Source organism: Crinia signifera, chromosome 12 (assembly GCF_055691185.1).
Source record: "Crinia signifera chromosome 12, ASM5569118v1, whole genome shotgun sequence".
Classification (NCBI taxonomy): Eukaryota; Metazoa; Chordata; class Amphibia; order Anura; family Myobatrachidae; genus Crinia; species Crinia signifera.
In genome coordinates, this window is record NC_139228.1 from 70705517 (window position 1) to 70731639 (window position 26123).

Sequence of the window (26123 nt, forward strand, 5' to 3'; positions counted from 1 at the left end):
AGTTTGTGCTTTTCTCGCGTTGGACGGAGACCCTATTCAACGTGCAGTTCTCGCCGTCTTTCTAAGTGATTTTCGCCGTGTCTCTCCGTGTAGCAATTCTCCATCTTTTCATGGTGAAGTGGAATGTGAACTTTTACAATAAAAGGTTTTTTGTTTTAATTTTGGTGTCAAAAAATCAGGAATTTTAATCTGTAAAAGGGCATGCTATTTTTATTCATGTGCTTATAGCACATGAATATATATTTAATTAAAAAAATTTTTTACACAGAGCAGCCAGCAGGGGGCCGGGAGCAGAGCCGCTCATTAGATATTCATATATTCACTGCACCCGATCGTTACATATGCACGATCGGGTGCAGTGAATACCTGGTCCCCTGTTGGCTCTCCCGGGGGGGCAGCCTGTGCTGCCTGGCTCTGGGGAGCCCACCTCCCCATACGTTCTGGGGCAGGCAGGGAGACTTCCATCTCCCTGCCTGCCACCGTCCTCGGGCTCCCTGCGGTGTCACCTCATACGCCGGATTGGCTGATACTCGCCGTGAGGGGCGGTGAGTATCAGTCACATTGAATAGTGTATAAAGTGCCGTCACGGAGAGTCTCCAAACATGGAGAATCTCCGCAAAAACACGGCGAGTGCATGGCGAGCGAAAAAAAAAAACGCTCGCCATGCACGGAGCATAATCACATTGAATACTGCCCTTCATGTCACCCTCTGTCTCTCCCTGCCTTACACTGTCACCCTCTGCCTCCCCCTGCCTTACACTGTCACCTTCTGCCTCTCCATGTCACACACTTCCTGTCCCTGCCTTATGCTGTGTACACACTGATACAATCTGCATAAGATCCAGATAAGATTTTGACTATATAGTCAAAATCTCATCTGGATCTTATGCAGATTGTATGGGTTTTATCCCAAGCGATCCAGATGTGTTCAAGATGCGCGCTCCCATATCTCAACCAGAAAGTCTTGGCTGCCCTGTCTATATAGTGCAGATCTGCACTATATAGACTAAATTGAATGCAGATAGTGTAAATTGTATGCAGATAGTCTAAATTGTAATCTCATCTGGATCTTATGCAGATTGTACAAGTGTGTACACAGCATTAACACTGTCACCCTCTGCCTCTTCCTATCACCCACTGCCGTATTACATATCATGAACTCGAGTTGGAGTGGAGCCCAAATTATATTTTTGTACCTGGGCCCACCAAGCCATTGACTGCTGCCATGGCAACACGGAATGTAATCCCTCTGGTGCTGCCACTTCTGCAACATTTTCCAGGGCCACTGTCAGTTCCCAATTCGCCCCTGTGTACCATAATGTTTGTATTATCACTGCACATGCCAAGCTACAAATAAGTTAATGTTTATAGGATAGAATATTAATAATAACAGTGTAAGCTTTATATGGCCCCGGGCTATTTGAATAGAACACTACATTAACAGCTAGACATTCCGAGCAGGGTGTATCCAGAAAACGACTGAAAGACCCAGAATGAATGCCGAGTGTCCCAGCAGGGGAGGGCCTGACATATAACAGCGTGCTGCAGTCAGAGATACACAGGGAATTCCTCCCGGACCTGGGCTTCCTGTGACTCACATCTGCCAGCGCACCAGCAGTTTCCTGTTTAGTCACAAACATTAATTCCGTTATAATTACATCTGGGTGTTGCAGAGATACGGATCTGGAACACGCCTCAATATAATACAGCACATCTTTACACGGGATGCAGTCAAAATCCCGACGGTCAAAATACCGACAACCATTGACCGACAAGGTCAAAATCCCGACAAGGTCAAAATCCCGACATTTAAAATCCCGACAAGGTCAAAATACCGACATATAGAATGTAGACAGGTGAAAAAGTCTACATGACTTTCGGTCGACAGGTCGCCATGGGTTTTTTCACTGTTTTTCGACCCGACATGTGCCGACAGGCGGTATTTCATGCCCACCATCCACTAGGGCGTGGTGGGAGAATAAAATAGTGTGCCGAGCGCAGCGATTTACTTCCAACTGTGTCCATGTCTACATTCTATATGTTGGTATTTTGACCTTATTGGGATTTTAAATGTCGGGATTTAGACCGTCGGGATTTCATACCGAATCCCTTTACACAAGCCGGGTACACATTAAGTGATATCGTTCATGAACGATATTACCAACATTTTTGACTTTGAACTACCTGTTCTCCCTGACAAACTATATACAGTAGCACATACACAGGACAGGAGGACTCGTTACCGGGAGTGTGCATCGTTATCAATATAGTACGTACACATTAGCCAATATGCACGATAATATCTTTAACAATATCATTACAATATTATCGTGCATAGCAATAACGATTATCGGCTAATGTGTATGCGCCTTATATGTTTGTAATAACGACATTACTCATCGTCGCTACATTACTATATGTAAAAGAGAAACAACTGTCTGAATATACAGTATAATTACAATATAACAATTGCACTATTTGAGAGTTACAGGTACTTTTCCTGGGGCCCGTTCATCAGTCGATGATTTATTATTGCTTATTACCAGTTTCTTATATAGCACACACATATTCCGCAGCGCTGTACAGAGAATATTTGATCATTCACATCAGTCCCTGCCACCAGTGGAGCATACAATCTATATTCCCTACCACATGTACATGCACACACAGACATTCTAGGGTTAATTTGTTGGGAGCCAATTAACCTCCCGGTATATTTTTGGATTGTGGGAGGAAACCGTAGTACCCGGAGGAAACCCACGCAAGCAGAGGGAGAATATACAAACTCCACACAGTTAGGGCCATGGTGGGAATGGAACCCATGACCTCAGCGCTGTGAGGCAGTAATGTAACCATTACACCATCTGTACTGCCCCATATATATATATATATATATATATATATATATAACACATGGTGGGAATAGAACCCATGACCTCAGCGCTGTGAGGCAGTAATGTAACCATTACACCATCCGTGCTGCCCCGTATATATAACACATGGTGGGGATAGAACCCATGACCTCAGCGCTGTGAGGCAGTAATGCTGACCATTATACCGTCCGTGCTGCCCCGTATATATAACACATGGTGGGGATAGAACCCATGACCTCAGCGCTGTGAGGCAGTAATGCTGACCATTATACTGTCCGTGCTGCCCCGTATATATAACACATGGTGGGAATAGAACCCATGACCTCAGTGCTGTGAGGCAGTAATGCTAACCATTACACCGTCCATACTGCCCCGTATATATATAACACATGGTGGGGATAGAACCCATGACCTCAGAGCTGTGAGACAGTAATGTAACCATTACACCGTCCGTACTGCCCCGTATATATATAACACATGGTGGGGATAGAACCCATGACCTCAGAGCTGTGAGACAGTAATGTAACCATTACACCGTCCGTACTGCCCCGTATATATAACACATGGTGGGGATAGAACCCATGACCTCAGTGCTGTGAGGCAGTAATGCTAACCATTACACCGTCCGTACTGCCCCGTATATATAACACATGGTGGGGATAGAACCCATGACCTCAGTGCTGTGAGGCAGTAATGCTAACCATTACACCGTCCATACTGCCCCGTATATATAACACATGGTGGGGATAGAACCCATGACCTCAGCGCTGTGAGACAGTAATGTAACCATTACACCATCCGTACTGCCCCGTATATATAACACATGGTGGGGATAGAACCCATGACCTCAGCGCTGTGAGACAGTAATGTAACCATTACACCATCCGTACTGCCCCGTATATATAACACATGGTGGGGATAGAACCCATGACCTCAGCGCTGTGAGACAGTAATGTAACCATTACACCATCCGTACTGCCCCGTATATATAACACATGGCGGGGATAGAACCCATGACCTCAGTGCTGTGAGGCAGTAATGTAACCATTACACCATCCGTACTGCCCCGTATATATAACACATGGTGGGGATAGAACCCATGACCTCAGTGCTGTGAGGCAGTAATGTAACCATTACACCATCCGTACTGCCCCGTATATATAACACATGGTGGGGATAGAACCCATGACCTAAGCGCTGTGAGGCAGTAATACTAACCATTACACCATCCGTACTGCCCCGTATATATAACACATGGTGGGGATAGAACCCATGACCTCAGCGCTGTGAGACAGTAATGTAACCATTACACCATCCGTACTGCCCCGTATATATAACACATGGTGGGGATAGAACCCATGACCTCAGCGCTGTGAGGCAGTAATGTAACCATTACACCATCCGTACTGCCCTGTATATATAACACATGGTGGGGATAGAACCCATGACCTCAGCGCTGTGAGGCAGTAATGCTAACCATTACACCATCCGTACTGCCCCGTATATATAACACATGGCGGGGATAGAACCCATGACCTCAGTGCTGTGAGGCAGTAATGTAACCATTACACCATCCGTACTGCCCCGTATATATAACACATGGTGGGGATAGAACCCATGACCTCAGTGCTGTGAGGCATTAATGCTAACCATTACACCATCCGTACTGCCCTGTATATATAACACATGGTGGGGATAGAACCCATGACCTCAGCGCTGTGAGGCAGTAATGTAACCATTACACCATCCGTACTGCCCCGTATATATAACACATGGTGGGGATAGAACCCATGACCTCAGCGCTGTGAGGCAGTAATATAACCATTACACCATCCGTACTGCCCTGTATATATAACACATGGTGGGCATAGAACCCATGACCTCAGTGCTGTGAGGCAGTAATGTAACCATTGCACCATCCGTACTGCCCCGTATATATAACACATGGGGGAATAGAACCCATGACCTCAGCGCTGTGAGGCAGTAATGTAACCATTACACCATCCGTACTGCCCCGTATATATAACACATGGTGGGGATAGAACCCATGACCTCAGCGCTGTGAGGCAGTAATGTAACCATTACACCACTGTACTGCCCCGTATATATAACACATGGTGGGGATAGAACCCATGACCTCAGTGCTGTGAGGCAGTAATGTAACCATTACACCATCCGTACTGCCCCGTATATATAACACATGGTGGGGATAGAACCCATGACCGCAGTGCTGTGAGGCAGTAATGCTAACCATTACACCATCCGTACTGCCCTGTATATATAACACATGGTGGGAATAGTACCCATGACCTCAGCGCTGTGAGGCAGTAATGTAACCATTACACCATCCGTACTGCCCCGTGTATATATAACACATGGTGGGGATAGAACCCATGACCTCAGTGCTGTGAGGCAGTAATGCTAACCATTACACCGTCCGTACTGCCCCGTATATATAACACATGGTGGGGATAGAACCCATGACCTCAGCGCTGTGAGGCGGTAATGTAACCATTACACCATCCGTACTGCCCCGTATATATAACACATGGTGGGGATAGAACCCATGACCTCAGTGCTGTGAGGCAGTAATGCTAACCATTACAGCATCCGTACTGCCCCGTATATATAACACATGGTGGGGATAGAACCCATGACCTCAGTGCTGTGAGGCAGTAATGTAACCATTACACCATCCGTACTGCCCCGTATATATAACACATGGTGGGGATAGAACACATGACCTCAGTGCTGTGAGGCAGTAATGTAACCATTACACCATCCGTACTGCCCTGTATATATAACACATGGTGGGGATAGAACCCATGACCTCAGTGCTGTGAGGCAGTAATGCTGACCACTGACCGCTCAGCACCTCACTAAGAGGCTGGCGCTTAGTGGGTTATTCTAATTGAATCGGTCCCCTGCGCAATTGCACATGCACATAGTCATTTATGCGCATGTGCAGCCGAGATTATTTGCCAGGTGCTGGCACACAACAGTGCGGGCATAGGGCGGCAGGTCGGGAGGGATGCGCCCATGGGAACGCCCAGCGTTTCATGGGAGTTCCCATGAAAATGCTGGCCGTTTCCATGGTGATTCCCCGATGACGCGGGTGCGGGCAGCCGACCTCAGCGGATATCAGCTGCCCTCCCGCTTTCTGCACAGGGCGCCTGCAGATCTGTCTCAGATCTGAGAGCGCTGAGCATTGAATGATTTTGTCCCCGGACGCAAGGCTGCGAATGGATGTTTATGCAATAAAACCCCGATTACATGCCTGCGGGGGATCGTGGCGTGTGAGGGGGGGGCTAACGATGAGCAAGTTCGGAACCACCCCCCACACACACACATTTCTGAGACTGTGTGCCTCAAACACAACGCTGACGGTCTGGTTTACAGTTATATAGAAATCCACTTACTGCCTGTTAGAATAACTTTCGGCGCAAAAGCATAACACCAAATTTAGAGTTACACGTAGCTTGCACTAGAACATTGTACAATGGAAAATTCCAGCATGTGACAGCCACCAAGAGCTGGCTGGGACATGTAGTGCCACAATGTCTGCGACCACAGGAGGACAGGCACTTGGCACAACAGCTGCAGGCAGCGAGGATCTCAGCTGCTGCAGAATATCTGTCAGTCCCAGTGTATAGTAAAATCACTTAGCCGGTCTGGTCCTCACAAGGGTCCACAGCAGCTGTGGGTCTTACTATCGGAAGACATGTGGTCACACGCTGGCCGGAACTACATGTGCCATCAGCTGACAGGCCCAAGTCTAGACCGTCCCATTGGTCGCAGATGCTGTAACCAGACTGTCATGTGTAATTCCAGAGTCACAAAGGTGTCTGGGTAAATTGTTATTTTGATAACTCTTCTAAACTTCTGATCTATATTGTAACAAGTGTCGGAGGATTGTATTCATGCGCAGTTTATTGATAATCATCCGCCAATGTGCTCAGGTCTGAATCAGGCCTACGGTAGTTAGGTTGGCTTCCAACTTGTCTCAGGGGCCTCATGACAGAAAGTCCCTGGGAAAGCCATACACTGAAGGTCAGGCTAGTCAGTGGGACCCTGGAGGCAATAGATCAGGCATGTCCAACGTTGGCCCTCCAGATGTTGTGAAACTACACATCCCAGCATGCTTTGCCACAGTTTTTCTATTAGAGAATGCTAAAACTATTGCAAAGCATGCTGGGATGTGTAGTTTCAAAACATCTGGAGGGCCAACGTTGGACATGCCTGCAATAGATGAATAGATGAAACAGGCCCGACGAATGCCACCGCTGACATCGGCGGGCTGGCTGGTGGTGGGAGGGGCTTGCAGTAGGACCCTCCTTAACCCTTTCAGAGTGGGTAATAAAAAAAAAAAAACTCAGTAAAAAGCTCATGTCAACCATTTTGACGGTCAACATTCCTATTGTCGACAAAATGCTTGTGTCGATCTTCCGACCCTGTCGACCTTAGCCATGTCAACCTATTTCAGGTGTTGAGCTTCAGTGATCAACCCAATGCATGTCGCCCTGTGACCATATTCCTCACTGAGCACCAACCACCAGCGTAATAAATGGGGTAAGCAGTATGGGTGCACATAATGAACGCTGGTACTACGCGTACCCCCCCATAATGAAGCTTAAGACACACACACACACCCTCCAGTCTAATGGATTTTGCTGAGGCAGTTTCCCCTCAGATTTCGGCCAATCAGCATTGGTATAAAGTGTTACACTGGACTGCCGGTGATATTTGCTGTGCGCTCTCTTTGCTGTCATGTTCATAATGTGACCCTGTTACTCCTGCTGCTCGCCCACTGGGGTGTCTGCAAGCTCATTGGGGTGTCTGCAAGCTCATTGGGGTGTCCCACCCTCTGCTTACTCTTTCAGTGCTCCACATCTCTGCTCATTAGTAACACCACCTCTGCCCTAGTAACCGCTCCAACTGACAATCCTCAGACCGCAGTTTATAGTTTTGTTTTTTTAATAAAAAAAAAAACAAAACTTTATTTCAAATGTCATTGTCCTTTACACTGTTATCACAACTGCTGCCCTGTGGTACACGCAGCGTTTGCATGTTCGCGTTGTGCTAGTCTGGATTTACTCAATTTCCTTCTGCAGCAAAAAGGCATTCTGGGGGACCCGGTCGTTAGGTGGACATCGCTAAGGTCCACATACATTGGGTCGCCAGTTGAAGGTTGACATGTCCTAGGTCAACAAAGAAAAAGGGTCGAAGGTCGACAGTGTCATAAGTTCGACCCATGCATTAAGTCCACATTGGGAAGGTCGGAAGTCAAAAGGTTGACATGGGTTTCTCAATTCTTATTTGAGCCGACATGTGCCGACAGGCGGTATATTTCATGCCCTACCATCCACTAGGGCGTGGAGGTAGAATAGAATAGTGTGCCTTGCGTAGCACGGCACGGCGCCCGAAGCATGGCAAACGCAGTGAGCCATGCAAGGGAACACGGTGCATCGATACAGTATCCATGTTGATTGTGTCGACATTCAGGACAAAAACCCATGTCGACCTTCCCAATGTTGACATAATTACCCTATTGTCCTTAGACATGTCTGTGTCGACCTTGAGTGCTTGACCCAATGTATTGGTTGACCTAGCGACCCATACCCCATTCTGGGTGGTTCTCAGACCCCCGACAAATGTACCCTTTGCTTTTAGGCAGGGTTGCCTACCCTCCCAGAATGGCTGGGAGGGTCCCAGAAATAGGGTCCCCCTCCCGGTCCCCAGAAAAGTGAGTGAAGCCTCCCAGAATTGTGCCCATCTCTATATTCCAGGTTTAACCAACGCCACCCAATAGGAACCTCCTTTTAGAAAATAAAGATATTTACACCCAAAGAGCCACCAGCAGCTCCTATCTCCTCCCAACTGTACAAGTCAGGGCATAATCTGTCCCTAGCAATACAATATTATACGTGTGAGCGTTTATAGGAGATCAGGGCCCCCGTCGCATTGCGTGCCTCCAAATCCTACCCTTAAGGAGAGATGTTTCCACTGTGAGATAATAACAGTTCCGCGCCTTTATTGGACCATTTACACTAACAATTATGTTATTTTCTTCCTTTCGTCAGATCAGAGATGTTTTTTAAACCTAAACAATTCATTTCATCCCGTCCAGCTCCAAGACTTAAGCCTGCGCCATTTCTTATGACAGAACCAATTAACGTCTCAGTATAATCACAGGGATTACAAAGGCTTACTGTGTTATGTAGGTGGGCTCAGACAGCTCCTGGTGTGTCAGGCTGGTTAACAAACACTGTTCCATCTCTTGGGAAAGACAAGAAGTGCCTGAGCTCTGCGCAATGAGGACTAACAGTTATTAAGGCATTAACGAAACTCCTAATAAGTGCTCCATAATGTCTCATTGCACTGGTCCTGCCGTCTATGTTACACAGTTGTATTCAAAACAAGAATTAAGGATTTGGCTAAATGAATTGTCACCTGGTGCACAGATAACAGCGGAAAAAGGTTACTGTTGTAACCCATAGCAACCAACCACACTCTGTTGTAACTATAGCTCCCAAGCCTTTGTAGCATCATGAGAACTGAGGAGATTCACTAAAACGTCTAAAATGCAACAGCAGATATGGGCATATCATAGCAACCAATAAGATTGTATCAGTTTCTATGCTGTGCAGTATAAATGATAGCTTAAATGTGATTGGCCGCTATCGAAAACATAGCCCTTGTCCTTTTTATAACCAAATCTACTCCTTACTTACCGAAAGTGAATACAGAAGCTCTACTCACTCCCGCACAGGACCACTCATTGCATCAGACCTGATGTCAATTACAAGCGATTTATCGCTGCTATTGAATGAAAAATGACCAAATCGCATGTGAAATTGCCGATGTCTATTACTACATTACTGTAATATCTAGAGGTGCCCATACACTAGCGCGATTTTGGAATTTGTCATCTGATTTCGAAGCATCGGGTTGAGAAATCAGATGAAAAGCTGCAACATCGCATTTGTTGGACATCCGCCGATGCGCAGTCCCGTGAGCAACGGATTGGAGCAGAAAATCACAAGTGTGTCACTAAGAAATTGTCGGCTCGCATACGATACATCGTATGCAAAAGGCTGCACACAGTGTATCGTATGTGATCCTGCCGCCCAGGAAGATGCCGGGTGGTTCAAGATGGATCGCATGGAGTATATGGTACTCAAGGGGGTACATTAATCAGTAGCATTTACTGAATCATTTCTGGAGTATTTATGTTGTCCTGTCACCATATCAATAAGATGGAAATGTACAAATATGTGACGTGGGGGGATTCGGTATGAAATCCCGAATGGGTCATAACACCGACAAGGACAAAATCCCGACAAGGACAAAATCCCGACATATAGAATGTGCAGGTGAAACTGTCAACATGACTTTGGGTTGACAGGTCGCTAGGTCGACATGGGTTTTTTCACTGTTTTTGTCCCGAATGTCGACACAGTCGACATGGACACAGTTGGTGGTGAACCGCAGCCCCTCGCTGCGCTCGGCACACTATTTTATTCTCCCACCACGCCCTAGTGGATGGTAGGGCATGAAATACCGCCTGTCAGCACATGTCCGGTCAAAAAACATTGAAAAAACCCATGTCGACCTAATGACCTGTCGACCCTAAGTCATGTTGACAGTTTCACCTGTACATTCTATATGTCGGGATTTTGTCCTTGTCGGGATTTTGTCCTTGTAGGTATTATGACCATCGGGATTTTGACTGCATCCCAACGTGGGGACAAATCCATAAAGAACTTTTTATTTCTACAATCGGAACCTCGTCAGCCTCCGTTAAAAAGCAATAAAAGCCACTATGGATGTTACTGTACATGAAATGCTGTGTAATATTTAGCTGGATAATAAATACCAGGAATAACTATAGTGTTAATAGGTAACGAAGTATATCCATAAGGTTCACTGACATTAATGCAAACACTGCACCCAAATGGAACGCCTGTAAATTAGCATTACAGGGCCTCAATTACAGTAGCGAGTAAACCCATCTGGAAGGGACAGCTTTGTACCATGGTAGAACCAGGTTCCTCTGCAGGGGAGAGGTGCGGGGCAAATTTAAAATATGTGGACGCATTTAGAATTGTAAGACAGTTACATCCATGTAACATCTAAAGGCCCCAGTACACTATGCCACAGGTGATCAAACTCGGTCCTCAGGACCTCACACAGTGCATGTTTTTCAGGTCTCTTCACAGAATCACAAGTGAAATAATTAGGATCTCTTAAAATGTGTCAATGAGTAATGAATGCACTTGTGCACCGCCGGGTGACCTGGAAACCGTGAACTGTGTGGGGTCCCGAGGACAGAGTTTGAGAACCCCTGCAATTTGCAATAAGGGTCTGATTTCACCCGATTCCAACTGAGAAATCCTGATTGGCCATCTAGCATGCCTTCAAACCACTTTGGTCTATCGTCCTGCCCAATCACAATACAGGGAGTATTCTTTTCCGGAATGGTTGCTAAGTGATCGAAGCGCATAGCAACCCCACTAGGGATTATAGGGATATCACTGGGACAGATGCAATGCCACAAATCAGCATATAATTATATCAGTCATATATCCGCACACAACATAAGGTTAAAATTCACCTTTTACAGCAAACTCACTGGGGTAAAGTTGAATACAGGAGTTCTATTGAAGTTGGGATGTTGCTACGGGCAACCAATAAGATTCTATCTTCTAGAAGGTGCTAAATAAATAAGTAGACTGATTGGTTGCTGTGGGCAACATCCATCTTCAGTAGAACTCCCATCTCAGTAAATTGACCCCAATGATTGCATGGCGGTGCTGCTAATAATATCCATATAATGGTGATAATGGACTGTCACAAATGGAAGCCAGCCAGACACTTAATGACTGGTCTGAGTGGGTCAAGATCCACATAGGAACGTAGAACTTGGCGGCAGATAAGAACCACTTGGTCCATCTGCCCACGTACACGCACACACTTACACACTAGGGTTACTTTTGTTTGGAGCCAATTAAATCACTGTTTGACATTTCCTAAAATGTGTCCATAACTGTTTTGACACCTGTGGGCCAATCCCGTAAGCCTACAGCTTTTCCTGGAGGGCGCGAGGTGGGGGATGCCACATACATGACAAGAAGTGTTCCTCTTATAACCACATTTACCATTCTTCCCAACCAAAACCTGATATAACCCAATCAGATAAGGATCAGCGGTTTTTAAGGAGCCCATAGGCAATGCATTACAAAATAGGTCTAACATTTTAGCGTGACTGGGGCCTACTGGTGTGGTTCATGGATAACCCCACACAGAGGAGAAAGGGGAACAAGCCTATCACTCCTATCATTACTGGGAAGAAATGCAACGGCAGTCCAACATCATGTGGGTAGCTGTTTTATGCAAATTCCCTGCGGTCTGGTCATTTGCATGGAATCTGCTGAAAATAACCATCCACAAAATGTCCACCACCTTAGAGGAGACTGAGTCTGTCAAGGAAACGCCAACGTGCCTTTGAGCACAAAATCCCTGGCAAATGAGCATGTAACCCCTGGCAACAGGCGTATAACCCCTGGCAACGAGCACAAAACCCCTGTCAAGGAGCATGAAACCCATGGCAACAAGCATGAAACCCCTGGCAATGAGCATTTAGGTAAATTACTATAATTAATGTATGGGGGGGGGGGGGGGGGCAGATGGGAACACAATTTCTAATTACGCCACTGTTACTGGGCACAGTGTTATTTTAGGGCCACACAAATACAGCAGGCGAGAGTGTTACAAATACTGATTATTTATTTATTACCAGTTATTTTTATAATGCACACATATTCCGCAGCGCTGTACACAGAATATTTGACCATTCACATCAGTCCCTGCCCCAGTGGAGCTTACAATCTATATTCCTTACCACATGTACACGCACACACAGACTTTCTAGGGTTAATTTTTATTGGGAGCCAATTAACCTACCAGTATAGTTTTGAATTGTGAGATGGAAAGCAGAGTACCCAGAGGAAAACCACGCAAGCACAGGGAGAATATACAAACTCCACACAGTAAGGACCATGATTAAAACCACAAAGATAAGGGCACATTTGTTATTTCATTGAAGGCATGACGGCGGCTCTGGGCCTTGAAACCACTTGGAAGCACGTGCATTCAGTTTGCAGTGCACAATGCCCAGCCTTGTATCGTCATTTCCAGCACTTCTCTGGATTCTGCATCCAACGGAAAAATTCAAATGATCTTCACTGTGTACAAATCCGTGACACACATGTAAATCCAGTCCCTCCCCACAAGCCTTTGTGTGCAAAACCCAGATGGATATTATTAGGAGAAACACAAAACCCTTTTATTCAAGAATTACACCCGCGTGACAATAAAACTGATTTTCTATTAGAATTGCTTGTTCTTTTCCATCTCAATTATGAAGCCAGTCCCCATTTTTCTTTCTCCGTTAAGAACATGAATGCAAATAGTACAGAGACGGAGGAGGTGGAACAAAAATGTGGCAAAACAAGAACACGATTTAATAACTCACGGATAATCGTCAACTGATTTTACACATGGCTGTCATCGAGTAGGTCAAGCACGTCCATTGTAAATCAATAATAAAAAACTGTTATGGAACGGAATGTCTGGGGAATGTGGTTCTTCTGCTCAACCGATGCTACGAAGTAGTACAAACATGAAATGTGGGTAAATATTTGTATTTTTCTGTAACAAGTTCCGTGAGAAGCGGCAACACCTGGTGCACAGTCACAATAGGAGTACAAAATAAACAACACAAAACTTTATAAAAGACAAAACAAAGCGCAAAAAGCACCCAAACAATTACATAAATGTATCCTTGTATTACAGTGCAGGGGAGTTCCCTAAATGGTTTAATGTATTGTTAACAGTGGTAATTTAGCAACAGTTTAAATGCCAAATCTCCCACATGTGTAATTGGCATCACCCTCCCAGAAACAGTGCAGGATGCCAGCATTGTGGGTAACAATTAGCTTAAAGGCACAGTACAGAAAATAGCACAACTAGTGTAAAACGTAGAAAAAAAGGTTTAAATTGATCTTATTATTATTATTAAAATATCTGGTAAAAGTAATAACCGTGACTTATGGTGCCTACACACGGGGCAATTTCAGGTAATTTTGTAAGCGATCTGACTGGGGGGGGATTCTGATTAGCAGCTTACAAAAGCACCAGTGTCATGCTGGGAGGAAGACAGGACGGGCTGCTGACGTCATGTGAAGTCAGCCAGCCGCCCGCCCATGGCACACAGCAGCCTGCCTGCGTACCCATGGGAACACCCAGCACCACCGCCCTCGTCCCTCCCTACCCATTGCGAATGGCCCAGCGGCTGTGTATCTTGCCGCGGATGTTCACAATTGGCATTCGCACGTGCGCAGAAGTGCACATGCTCAAACACCGACCATCCGGGCAGGGGCCAAATTCGGATCCAGAATTGGCCCCTAGATCGCTTAGAAAATCCCCTACATCGCTCTGTGTGTAGGGGCCATAGTGATACATCGCTATCGCCTGGCGATTAATATCCAGCATGCTGGATACACCTGCTAAATTGCCGATCAGGGTCAGTGCTCTCACCGGAGAACACTGTCCCTGACAGATCGCTCAGCACACAGAATTGTTACATCTCTGTGTGCTGAGCGATCTTGCTGAGTGTTCTGAGAGATCTAGCATTGCTCAGAATATCTCCTGGTGTGTAGGCCCCTTTACACATGACCTCTATGTATAGTAATATATCTCCTATATATTTGGCTACATCTGTCACTCAAAGTGGGTGTCTGTGTCTATAACGCTCTGTTCCTGGACTTTCCTCTTAATGTGTGATTGCCTTCATCTGTGCTGAACACCTTTCTGAGAAATTAACCTGTTTAAAACAGGTGATGGCAATCATACATTAAGGGGAAGTCTAGAAACAGAGCATTGTGTCCCTCCTGGAGAGGGTCATGTTGGGAGGTATGTGACAGAGAACCAGCCCAGTGAGCCCACAGACAGTGCCAGACACCCACTGCCTTCCCATGTTGCCCAGCACTGCTACTCCACAGCCACCAGGTGAGCGCCCCTCTCCCGCGATTTGCGGCAAAACCTCCCCCCCCCCCGCGCGCCCCTCCCGCGATTCGCGGCAAAAACACCCGCTCCCCCGCGACCCCCCCTACCGCGATTCGCAGCAAAAACACCCCCGCGACCCCCCCTCCCGCGATTCGCTGCAAAAAGAACCCCCCCACGACCCCTCCCGCAATTCGCGGCATAACCACCACCCCGTCACCCCCCCCTTCCGCGATTCGCGGCAAAAAGAACCCCCCGCGACCCCCCCCTTGCACGATTGGCGGCACCCCCCCTGCGACCCCCCTCCCGCGATTCGCGGCACCCCCCCCCCCCCCCGCAATTCGCAGCAGCCCCAGGATTAAATGGCACATGCAAAACACTGACATGGCTATGGTCGACAATGAAAAAGGTTGACATGAGTTTTTGAAGATTTATTTTTATTTTTTTTAATTTTTTCATATTCATTGTCATGTGTCGACATGGACACCAATGAAGTGGCACACTTATGTCAACATTTACATGTGTTGACCTTTCTGTGTTGATTTTTTTCTTGTGGCGATTCGCGTCACACCCCCCGCAACCCCCCCTCCGGCGATTCGCGGCACCCCCCCGCGACCCCCCCCCCTCCCGCAATTCGCGGCAACCCCCCACCGGAACCCCCATGAACCCCGCTCTCCCGCGATTCGCGGCACCCACCCCCCGCAACCCCCCCTCTCCCGCAAATCGCGGCACCCCCCGCTATTCGCGGCAGCCCCAGGATTAAATGGCACATGCAAAACACTGGCACGGCTATGGTCGACAATGAAAAAGGTTGACATGAGTTTTTGAAGATTTATTTCATTTTTTGAATGTTTTCATATTCATTGTCATGTGTCAACATGGACACCAATGAAGTGGCACACTTATGTCAACTATTACATGTGTTGACCTTTCTGTGTTGATTTTTTCTTGTAGCGATTCGCGTCACACCCCCCCGCAACCCCCCCTCCCGCGATTCGCGGCACCCCCCGTGACCCCCCACCTCCCGCAATTCGCGGCAACCCCCCACCGGAACCCCTGTGAACCCCGCCCTCCCGCGATTCGCGGCACCCAACCCCGCGACCCCCCCCATCCCGCAATTCGCAGCACCCCCCGTGATTCGCGGCAGCTCCAGAATTAAATTGCACATGGAAAACACTGACATGGCTATGGTCGACAATGAAAAAGGTTGACATGAGTTTTTGAATTTTTTTTTTTCATTTTTTGAATGTTTTCATATTCATTCTCATGTGTCGACATGGACACCAATGAAGTGCCACACTTATGTCAACATTTACATGTGTTGACCTTTCTGTGTTGATTTTTTCTTGTGGCGAATTGCGTCACACCCCCCCCCCCCCACATGCCCCACTCCCGCGATTCACGGCACACACACACCTCCCCCGCGATTCTCGACACCCCACCCCGTGACCCCCCTCCCGTGATTCATGGCACACCCCCGCGACCCCCCCTCCCATGATACGCCGCAACCCCCGCCCCGTAACCCCCCCTCCCGCGATTCGCGGCACCCACCCCCGCGACCCCCCCTCCCGCAATTCGCGGCACCCCCACGATTCGCGGCAGCTCCAGAATTAAATTGCACATGGAAAACACTGACATGGCTATGGTCGACAATGAAAAAGGTTGACATGAGTTTTTGAAGTTTTTTTTTCATTTTTTGAATGTTTTCATATTCATTCTCATGTGTCGACATGGACACCAATGAAGTGCCACACTTATGTCAACATTTACATGTGTTGACCTTTCTGTGTTGATTTTTTCTTGTTGCGATTCGCGTCACACCCCCCCCACCCCCCCCCCCCGCAACCCCCACTCCCGCGATTCACGGCACACAAAAACCCCCCGCGATTCTCGGCACCCCACCCCGTGACCCCCTCTCCCGTGATTCACGGCACACCCCCCGCGACCCCCCTACCATGATTCGCCGCAACCCCCGCCCCCGTAACCCCCCTCCCGCGATTTGCGGCAACCCACCCTGCGACCCCCCTCCCGCGATTCTCTGCAATCCCTCCCCTCCCGCGATTCGCAGCATCCACCCCCCCACAACCCCCCCTCCTGCAATTCGCGGCACCCCCCGCGACCCCCCCTCCTGCAATTCGCGGCACCCTCCGCGACCCCCCCTCCCGCGATTCGCGGACACCTAAGTTGCAATACAGGGCATCTTTCATACAATTCTAACCATATTTCTCATATACAAACGTTCACAAATTAAGGGGGCGCAGCCCCTTACGACGGTGTGAAGAGCGCCCGTAGGGCGCGATGAATCACCTAGTGTATAGTATACAAGCCTCCTAATTCCGCAGTAATCCCATCTATTCAAATGTACTGTCATGGTGCATTCATAACCGGCTCACTTACATGTGATACAGAGAAGCCAGGCTCTGCTTTGACCTGAGAACACGATATATGTCTGAGAACACGGAATATTTATCATGTGTCTTCTGCATTTCATATTCGTGCTTATTTACATACTCCTTGCATGTTATTTAGCTAGAAAGTGGTAGCATTGACAGTATGCATGTGACACCTTCCAGAGACATAACATGCAACAAGGTCCCCAGCTTTCCTCCTATATCCTCAGAGATATAAAGAGATATTAGTTGCCAGTTTAATCTGTACATGCCTGATGGATCACCAATCATCGATCAGTGCATCAGGGAAAGGGGGCCACTGATGTATGGGGGACTTAAGGCTGGATACACACTATGCTAGGGATGGCCATCGCTGCCATTGCCATCGATGGTTGCCATTGATGGCAATTCTGCAACTGGCAATAGTGCTTACTATGCAATGGATGACCATCAATATTTTTACATATCGATGGTCATCCATTGTGTTTAATTGATTGGCCTTTGGGTCAATCAAAACACGGGGTTGGAGCTTTGCGGGTGTCGGGGGCGGAGCTATGCTCTGTGTCCCGGCACTTTGAAAAAAACACTAAAGCAAAACATTGGCCATCCCTACACTATGCAACATATTGGGCCTAATTCAGACGTGATTGCAGGACAAATTTGTTCTCCAAATTGTCAAAACCATGATGCACTGCAGGTGGGGCAGATGTAACATGTGCAGAAAGAGTTAGATTTGGGTGAGTTATTTTGTTTCTGTGCAGGGTAAATACTGGCTGCCTTATTGTTACACTGCAATTTAGATATCAGGTTGAACACACCCAGGGCCGGCGCCACCACTAGGCAAATCTAGGCATTTGCCTAGGGCGCCAGCCACTGGAGGGCGGCACTTCGCCTCTCGCATGGAGGCTGCAGGGGTGTCCGTGCCGGGTACCTGCGGCACTGTGTGATCTGGCGGCGGGGTCCCTGCAGTGATGCGCGCTATCCGGCAGCACCGGCCCTGAACACACCCCACCCAAATCAAACTCCCTCTGCACATGTTACATCTGCCCCACCTGCAGTGCAGCTTGGTTTTGCCCATTTTGAGAACAAATTTGATCAAGTCTGAACTAGGCCCATTGTTTTACAGCTGACAAATGATACATCGCTAGTACATTGGTGGGTGAGTACAGCCGATATGTTTGATGTTGTTCCAACGCATATCAGACCAGCCCTGCAGCAAGGCTGATGTTTCCTGTGTGCACCCATTACACAGCCGCAAGAACTGCTGACATTGACATCACATCTCGACGGCAAATTGAAATGCCCACCCAGTGGTGTTGTCTAGCCAGACATATCGGGATTCCGGTGTGGGAATTCAGAGTTGTGTTGGAATTCTGGCTCCGGTCTTCTGTCCGGCAGCATCCTAAGTACCGGTAAGCTAACTACATCCCGCTGCAAAGTTGCTGGAATTTGCACCTCCAAATACGTACAACTCTAGATATGTGCAGAAATAGGTTATTTCCGTTTTATGCCCATTTAACCTTTCATCGGGATCTTCCTGGGCCATTTAGCATGATATAATAATGGTGTTCTACCTACTTCTTATACAAACAGGAACAATAGTACAAAAATAGGTGCATAGCATCACAAAAGGGACAAAGAAAACAACATTTCCACAAAATATCTGTACTTTTCCCATCTTATAAGATACTCGGGTGAAATGTACAAAGCCTTGGAGAGTGATAAAGTGGAGAGAGGTAAACTACCAGCCACTTAGCTCTTAAGGTACCCATACACGTTGCGATAAACAGCATGCAATGCGACGCGATGCGCGCTCCTGCAGGCATCGCGTTGCACAGTACAAAAAGCATGTGCTGCACATACTTTTTTTGTAACGCCCGCGGATCGCATCGCATGCAAAACATACACGAGCGATCCGCCCGATAATGCGTCGCATTGTACGCTGTTTATCGCAACGTGTATGAGCACCTTTAATGTTACAAGTTGTGTTTGAAAAATGACAGTTAGGGGCTGATCGGTCTGGCCACCCCGTGCTATGCATTTTCTTACCGTCGCACTTATATTGCTGTAATGTCAGGCGTCACTGGTCTCAGGTGCATTTCAGCAGCGAATACATGACAGTATAATGTACTCGCCGGAGCCAACGCACAGACATGTAATTCTCCACTACTGTGTACACACAAAGCGCTTGTTCAGACAATGGTCTCGCCGCTGCGGGGAGGCTTAGATGACTCAAGCCAAAGTGACAGGTGCTTCCTTTAGGTCTAATGAAATATGCCTGATGCACGGCGGATAATAAATTCTCCCGTCATCGGAGCAGACAAAGGCGGAGAGTGTGTAAGCGAACATGACACATCTATTTATATAACAATAGGCCATGTTAAGTGTTTTCATAGAACGAGAATCTCAGTAACTCCTCAGGGTGGTTCCCAGAATCCACAATAAATAATAATACTGTGACACAAGGGTGTAAAAAAAAAATCTTAATTAAAAACTTTGATACTCACAATTACGGTAACTAAACACATCTGCATTTCATGTGTACATGTGGGTGATGTGCATTGTACTAGGCGTGACCCTATTTAACTCTTGCCAGATATTTATATAGCGCACACGTATTCTGTAGCGCTGCACAGAGAATTCTTTGGCCATCCGCATGAGTCCCTACTCCAGTGGTGCTTACAAGTTATGGGCCCGATTCGCACCTGATTAGCGTGTAAGCAGCGGCCAGTTTTACGCCATCATGCTAAAGTGAAATCCCGCCTTGCAAATGAATGTAGGATTCCTTCGCTTGCAGGCGTCGCATATGCGCATCGCGGCCCATACACAGGTTACCGATAATCGGCCGCTGTGCCAATTGATTGTTGAGAGCCAAGTAAACTACCGGTATATTTTTAGATTGTAGGCAAAGCTGAAGCACCCAGAGGAAACCCACACAAGCATGGGGAGAATATATAAACTCCACACAGTTACAGCCATGGTGGGAATTGAGCCTAAAGGCCGCCCATACACTAGTGAGATTTGGTCTGATTTGCCCCGATTCTGACGGATCGGGCCAATAAATCGGACAAGGGAACACAAAGAGGTGGATGGGGAGAATTAAAAAAAAACGGTACTCTTTACCTAGCACGGCGCCCACGATCTTGATCGTGGGCATCGTGAGGTAAAAAATCGTGTCGGTCGCGTCGTATGCGGGCTAAACATGCCCGCACGCGACGCGATGCTCACGATTTCCCATTGAAACCCATGTTAAACATGGACATCGTGTCGGTCGCGTCGCGGCCGGCTATAAATGTGCACACGATGGCCGCGACGCGATGCCCACGATTTGCCATAGGAATTAATGTTAAAAGACCCGATGGACACGATTTTAATGTTAAATGGCTCAATGGACCCGATTTTAGCATAGGAAACAATGTTAAATGGGCCTTAGAGCCCAAATAATTACCCTGAACTCAATCGATCAACGTGAACCCGAAGCGTGGCGAGCGCAGCGAGCCCGCGAGGGGCGGCGGTACGCGTCCTCCGACCTTTTCATACCCCCACTATCCACGTCGGCGTGGAGTTGAGAATAGAATAGTGTGGCGAGCGCAGCAAGCCACCGAGCCCGAAGCGTGGCGAGCGCAGCGAGCCCCGCGAGGGGACGCGGATACCTTCACAGGTAAACGCGTCCCCTCGCGGGCTTCACAGGTGTCCGCGTCGCCACGGACACCTGTGAAGCCCGCGAGGGGACGCGTCTAGCTGTGAAGGTATCCGCGTCCCCTCGCCACGCTTCGGGCTCGGTGGCTCGCTACGCTCGCCACACTATTCTATTCTCAACTCCACGCCGACGTGGATAGTGGGGGTATGAAAAGGTCAGAGGACGCGTACCGCCGCCGCTCGCCACGCTTCGGGTTCACGTTGATCGTGGGGTGGCGTAAAAAATTGGGGGGGCCATTTCTGAGTTCAGGGTAAGTATTTGGGCTCTAAGGCCCATTTAACATTGTTTCCTATGCTAAAATCGGGTCCATTGAGCCATTTAACATTAAAATCGTGTCCATCAGGTCTTTTAACATTAATTCCTATGGCAAATCGTGGGCATCGCGTCGCGGCCATCGTGTGCACATTTATGGCCGGCCGCGACGCGACCGACGCGATTTCCATGTTTAACATGGGTTTCAATGGGAAATCGTGAGCATCGCGTCGGTCGCGTCGCGGGCACACATAAATGTACCCGCGATGCCCGCGATGGGCGCCGTGCTAGGTAAAGAGTACCAAAAAAACATACAAATGAATGGGAAGCCACTGATTGGCTGAGAGCTCTCTCATCCAATCAGCGGCTTAGTATAATCATGATACATGCTAGGAGAGGATGCAAAGTCACACTACCTTTGTTTGGCTGTCAGCTGCCCATCTGCGGCGTGCCAAACCTGTTTCTGGGACGTGCCGTGCGTCCTCTGTTCTACATACTTCCAGATGTAAATCTACAGAGTTATTATAAGGCCACAGGCATCGCTTGCAGTCTGTGTCTGTTTTCAGGCAAAAACATATCCACCCCTGTAGGGGTTCACACATCTCACCGACAGAGGAACTCGACGTCTACAGCATTTTCCATCACCAAGAATCTCCCTGGCATCCCGCTACCCACACACCTCTGTGCCAACCATTGTTCCTCGCTATAATTCCTGTTTGGCGTTCAGTGGATGAAACGATTACTTTTGGTACACGGTGAAATAAAAAATCTTAAAATTAACTTGTTCGCTACTGGAACGTCCTAACGTCATTAAAATCTGTCTGATTTTCTCGCTGTACTAAAACAAAACTGGTATCGATAATATAACTGTGATAATTACCCGTATTTTCATCCCAGCGACAAAATTTTGGCAGCAAAGCAGATGCCCCCCCTATCCCAGCAATGCCGTTGGCTCATTCCAAATCATCAGCGACTGCCGGGGATAAAGGATCTTTGTTTAACTGAATTAGCTGATTTCTTGTTTCTTTTGCAAATTAATTTCCAGCGGCATGACTGGTACATTGTACGGCGTTGCCAGCGCCCCCAACAGAAAAGGAAGCTCGTATGGGATGATATGGGTTCTCCCTGCAGAATTAGCACACAGCCCTTCCTTTGATCCGAGTGCTTAATTGGACATGACTAATAGATCATACACAAAAGAACAATAACTGCATCCAATGTGGACATTATGTGCAATATATTACATGGGAATAATCTTCCGTTACAAATGACTTATTATTATCCTTCCTGCTTCTGAACTGGTCAAATGGATAAATGGGAAAACAATTTACTCATTTATGTTTGGTTCAAACTGTACTTCTTTTTAGTGCGAATGCATGAGGATGAATGTAAAGAACTTTCTAAAGCGGCGATCATTTACAAGGCTAACTCAACATGGTTTTGCCTGGTAAATGATTGCCGCTTTAAAAATATGGTCATTCTCATGCTGTGTACACACGGTGAGATTTGACATTGGATTTTGACTATATAGTCAAGATCGCACGCAGATCGTATGCAGATTGCACAGGCTTTTTTATCTTGCGATCCCGATGCGCGCTCCCGTGACAGCACAAAGCGAAAGGCAGATAGACAGGGCAGCAATGACTATATAGTGCAAATCTAAAGGTGGCCATACACACGCAGATTTATCTTCAGATCTGGCTGGTTAGAACAAAAACATGGTTATGGATGAGAGCAAATGACAGTTGACCATTTGCTTGGAAATGCTGGAAAACTACCAAACTGTCACTCATCCATAACCATGTTTTTGTTCCAACCAGCCAGATCTGAAGATAAATCTTACTAGTGTATGGGCACCTTAATGCTGATTGTATGAGTTGTATGTAAATAGTACAGAGATAGCAAAGATTGTATAGCACTCGAAAAAGTCGAATAGCAAGGGAATCTCACTGTGCGTACACAGCATAAGTCATGCACCTCCTTCAACTCAAGGGCTAGTAAAAAGCCCTTTACCTGGTGCAAGTACTGGGACGCCCACTATGTTATACCCCGGGTCTTCAGCGGTTCAGAGGCAGTATAAATGTGTCACGCATGTCCCTTTACACAGGACTTCTACCCAGGTCCTGACCTGGGTAGAACACGGCTAGGACCTGGGTAGAGGGCGTCAATGGGGGACATGCAACCTGCGGCACACACAGCGGAGGAGGTGAACGGATGCTTGTGTGCGGCATCCATTCACCTCCCGGACGACGGCTGGGGGTAGCCCAGCAGCTTACCTTGGTGCTGGGTTGCCCCCAGCACGGTGATCTGTGTATCCGGCGGGGATCACCGCGGTCCCGGCGCTTGGAGATGATGTCATCTCCAAGCGCCACCTCCGTCTACACTGTGGGTGGGCACCGCAGTGTAAATGGAGTAAATCCCGGATCCGACCCGGCTTGGATCCTTCTTCCTTTGGTGTAAAAGGGTTATTAGATACAGATTTGAGTCTGAGTATGGCCTACAATGTGACTGACTGTGCGTCTCTGTACACGCCTGAGTATGGCCTACAATGTGAGTGAGTGTGTGTCTCTGTACACGCCTACGATGTGAGTGAGTGAGTGTCTCTGTACACGTCTACGATGTGAGTGAGTGAGTGTGTGTCTCTACACACCTAACCTACGATGTGAGTGAGTGAGTGTGCGTCTCTGTAAACTTTATAATATTTATTATAGTTTATTTATGTATTATTAACAGTTTCTTATATAGTGCAGCAAATTCCGGTGCACTTTACAATTGGAAATAAACAGTGATAAATCCAAACTGGGTAGTAACAGACCGATAGAGGCAGGAGGGTCCTGCTCGCCAGCTTACAATCTATCTTCGACACTCCATCAAACCTGGATCACCAGACAGGAAACAACACACATAAATTCTAGGTGTACTGCGGAAGGAGCCATATTGCCCTCATATACAATGTTGTAGTAGTCGGGAGGGCACATATATATATTTATGTTAAGAGAAGTCTGCTGAAAGTTAATGCAAACTAAAGTGCTGAATCTGGAATCTCCTGTTCACAGCAATTCTGCATGACAGGAACCCTGCCGCGGACCCTCGCTATGCTACACGGTTACTGCAAACAATGACACCCACACAATAATGACATCAGTACTGACATTTACGCTACAATTACCACAATGCTTTTTGGTGCTAAGGATCACAAGATCTGTTCTCGGCACCAGTAGATGGGACCACTGAAACCACATGGGGCCACTGAAACCACATGGGGCCACTGGGAAATTGGTCAAGCAGCCTACTAACCGACAATCTATTCACTGAGAGGACGACGGCTCCTGCATAAATTCAGTTACAGGAACAGAGTACATCTATAACAGCGATTGAGTTAATAAATGCCATAGGTCAGATAATTAATCAGTTTGCCGTAACTCCACCCCCTGATCCTCATTTAATATCCCATTAGCAGGAAGTGTACTAAACCATAAAGTGAAATGAGATAAAGTGCCACCCAAATAGCTCCTAACTGCCACGCTGCAGACCGTGTTTGAAAATGACAGTTAGGAGATGATCGTGGACATCCACCACTTTAAAACTCCCCACATCTTAGTACATCTCCCCCCTTAATGCTGCCCCACTGTAGCAATTAACTGATCGTAATTTATAAAGGACATTTATTAGTGAAAATATCTGTGGAATTATGCAGCCTTTACGGAATTCTGGTCTGACACTGTGCATGCGCATTTTTTGGTAATGCCCACAAAACAGTGGCCGAAATCGCAAAAATCCTTGCAGCCGCCGAGTGACTCCTGGGTCACGCGAGGGCTGCGAGTGCCAGGGAGAGGAGGAAAGAAAATTTGATGGTAAGTGACCATAAAATTATTTTTCCTAGCAAACGAATGTGTACCCGTACACATCCATTCACAGCCCTGCAAAGGGCAATGCCAGCCAGTGGGCGCGTCGTTAAGTGCTTGCCAATCTGGCCCATCCATCTTTTTCACTAGGCCCAAACTTATACTGTTATAAGGACATATTTATATAAACTTTGGTCCATAAATATGAATTCATTACACGTATAGGACGCTCCTGAGAGAATAGACAGTGCTGTAAATACAAGACACTGACATTAGGATTGGAACAAATCACTGATCTCTGCACAGTACCAGAAAGTATAACATAGTAATACAGAACCTACGGCCAGCAGTACTACGCCAGCTCTACAACTCATACACAACACCACACTGGTGACACTACACTCAGGAATGCTACGTATTCTGCCTGAAGCATGGCAGCCTCCTCCTGAGGATGTAAGCAGACAGCTGAATTCTTCTACACTGCCACAATACCCTGCTGCAGCCAAGGCACAATAACACACAACTCATTCCACACACTTACAGGATTACACAAAGGTATAGATACAACGGCATTGCCCAAAGTCACCCCAAGTGGCAGCAAAGTTACATAACCTACTGGCACACTGGCAGGGGAATGCAATATTAATATGCACTGAAATATTAAAGAATGTTCAGCCTGGAAGATGGAAATGGGCTGATGTGTTATATACCATCTGCAGATACAGAATTATAGGGGCACAGTCCCATATTCATGTACACAGGTTCTGCACAAGCAATAGAGGCTGGGACATCTCACCAGTCAGTAAGATCCAAAACGAAAACGTAACAAAAGCAACCATATCAATATGGCATCGTGTCACATGCAGTAACTAGTCACATGCAGCAACTCCCAGTATACCCAGTACAACAGTCCCAGTACACCCAGTGACAATACTCAACTCATACAGCCAGAGCCCAGTATACCCAGTACAGCCAGCACAGTAGTCCCAGTGCTCCCAGT

The 26123-nt window shown here is 47.2% G+C and overlaps 1 protein-coding gene across 9 annotated transcripts in view; it reads right to left on the reverse strand.

The window, feature by feature from the left end:
• The window catches only part of SYNE3 (spectrin repeat containing nuclear envelope family member 3), a 115933-nt gene that overhangs the window by 87180 nt on the left and 2630 nt on the right, over positions 1 to 26123 (reverse strand). The window contains exon 1 of one of the 9 annotated variants that reach the window (XM_083166569.1): positions 22159 to 22177. The exons of 6 other annotated variants lie outside the window; for them this stretch is intronic. The gene's annotated coding sequence lies outside the window, so the exon portion shown is untranslated. 2 more of the 9 variants (XM_083166568.1, XM_083166567.1) reach the window with 2 other exon arrangements.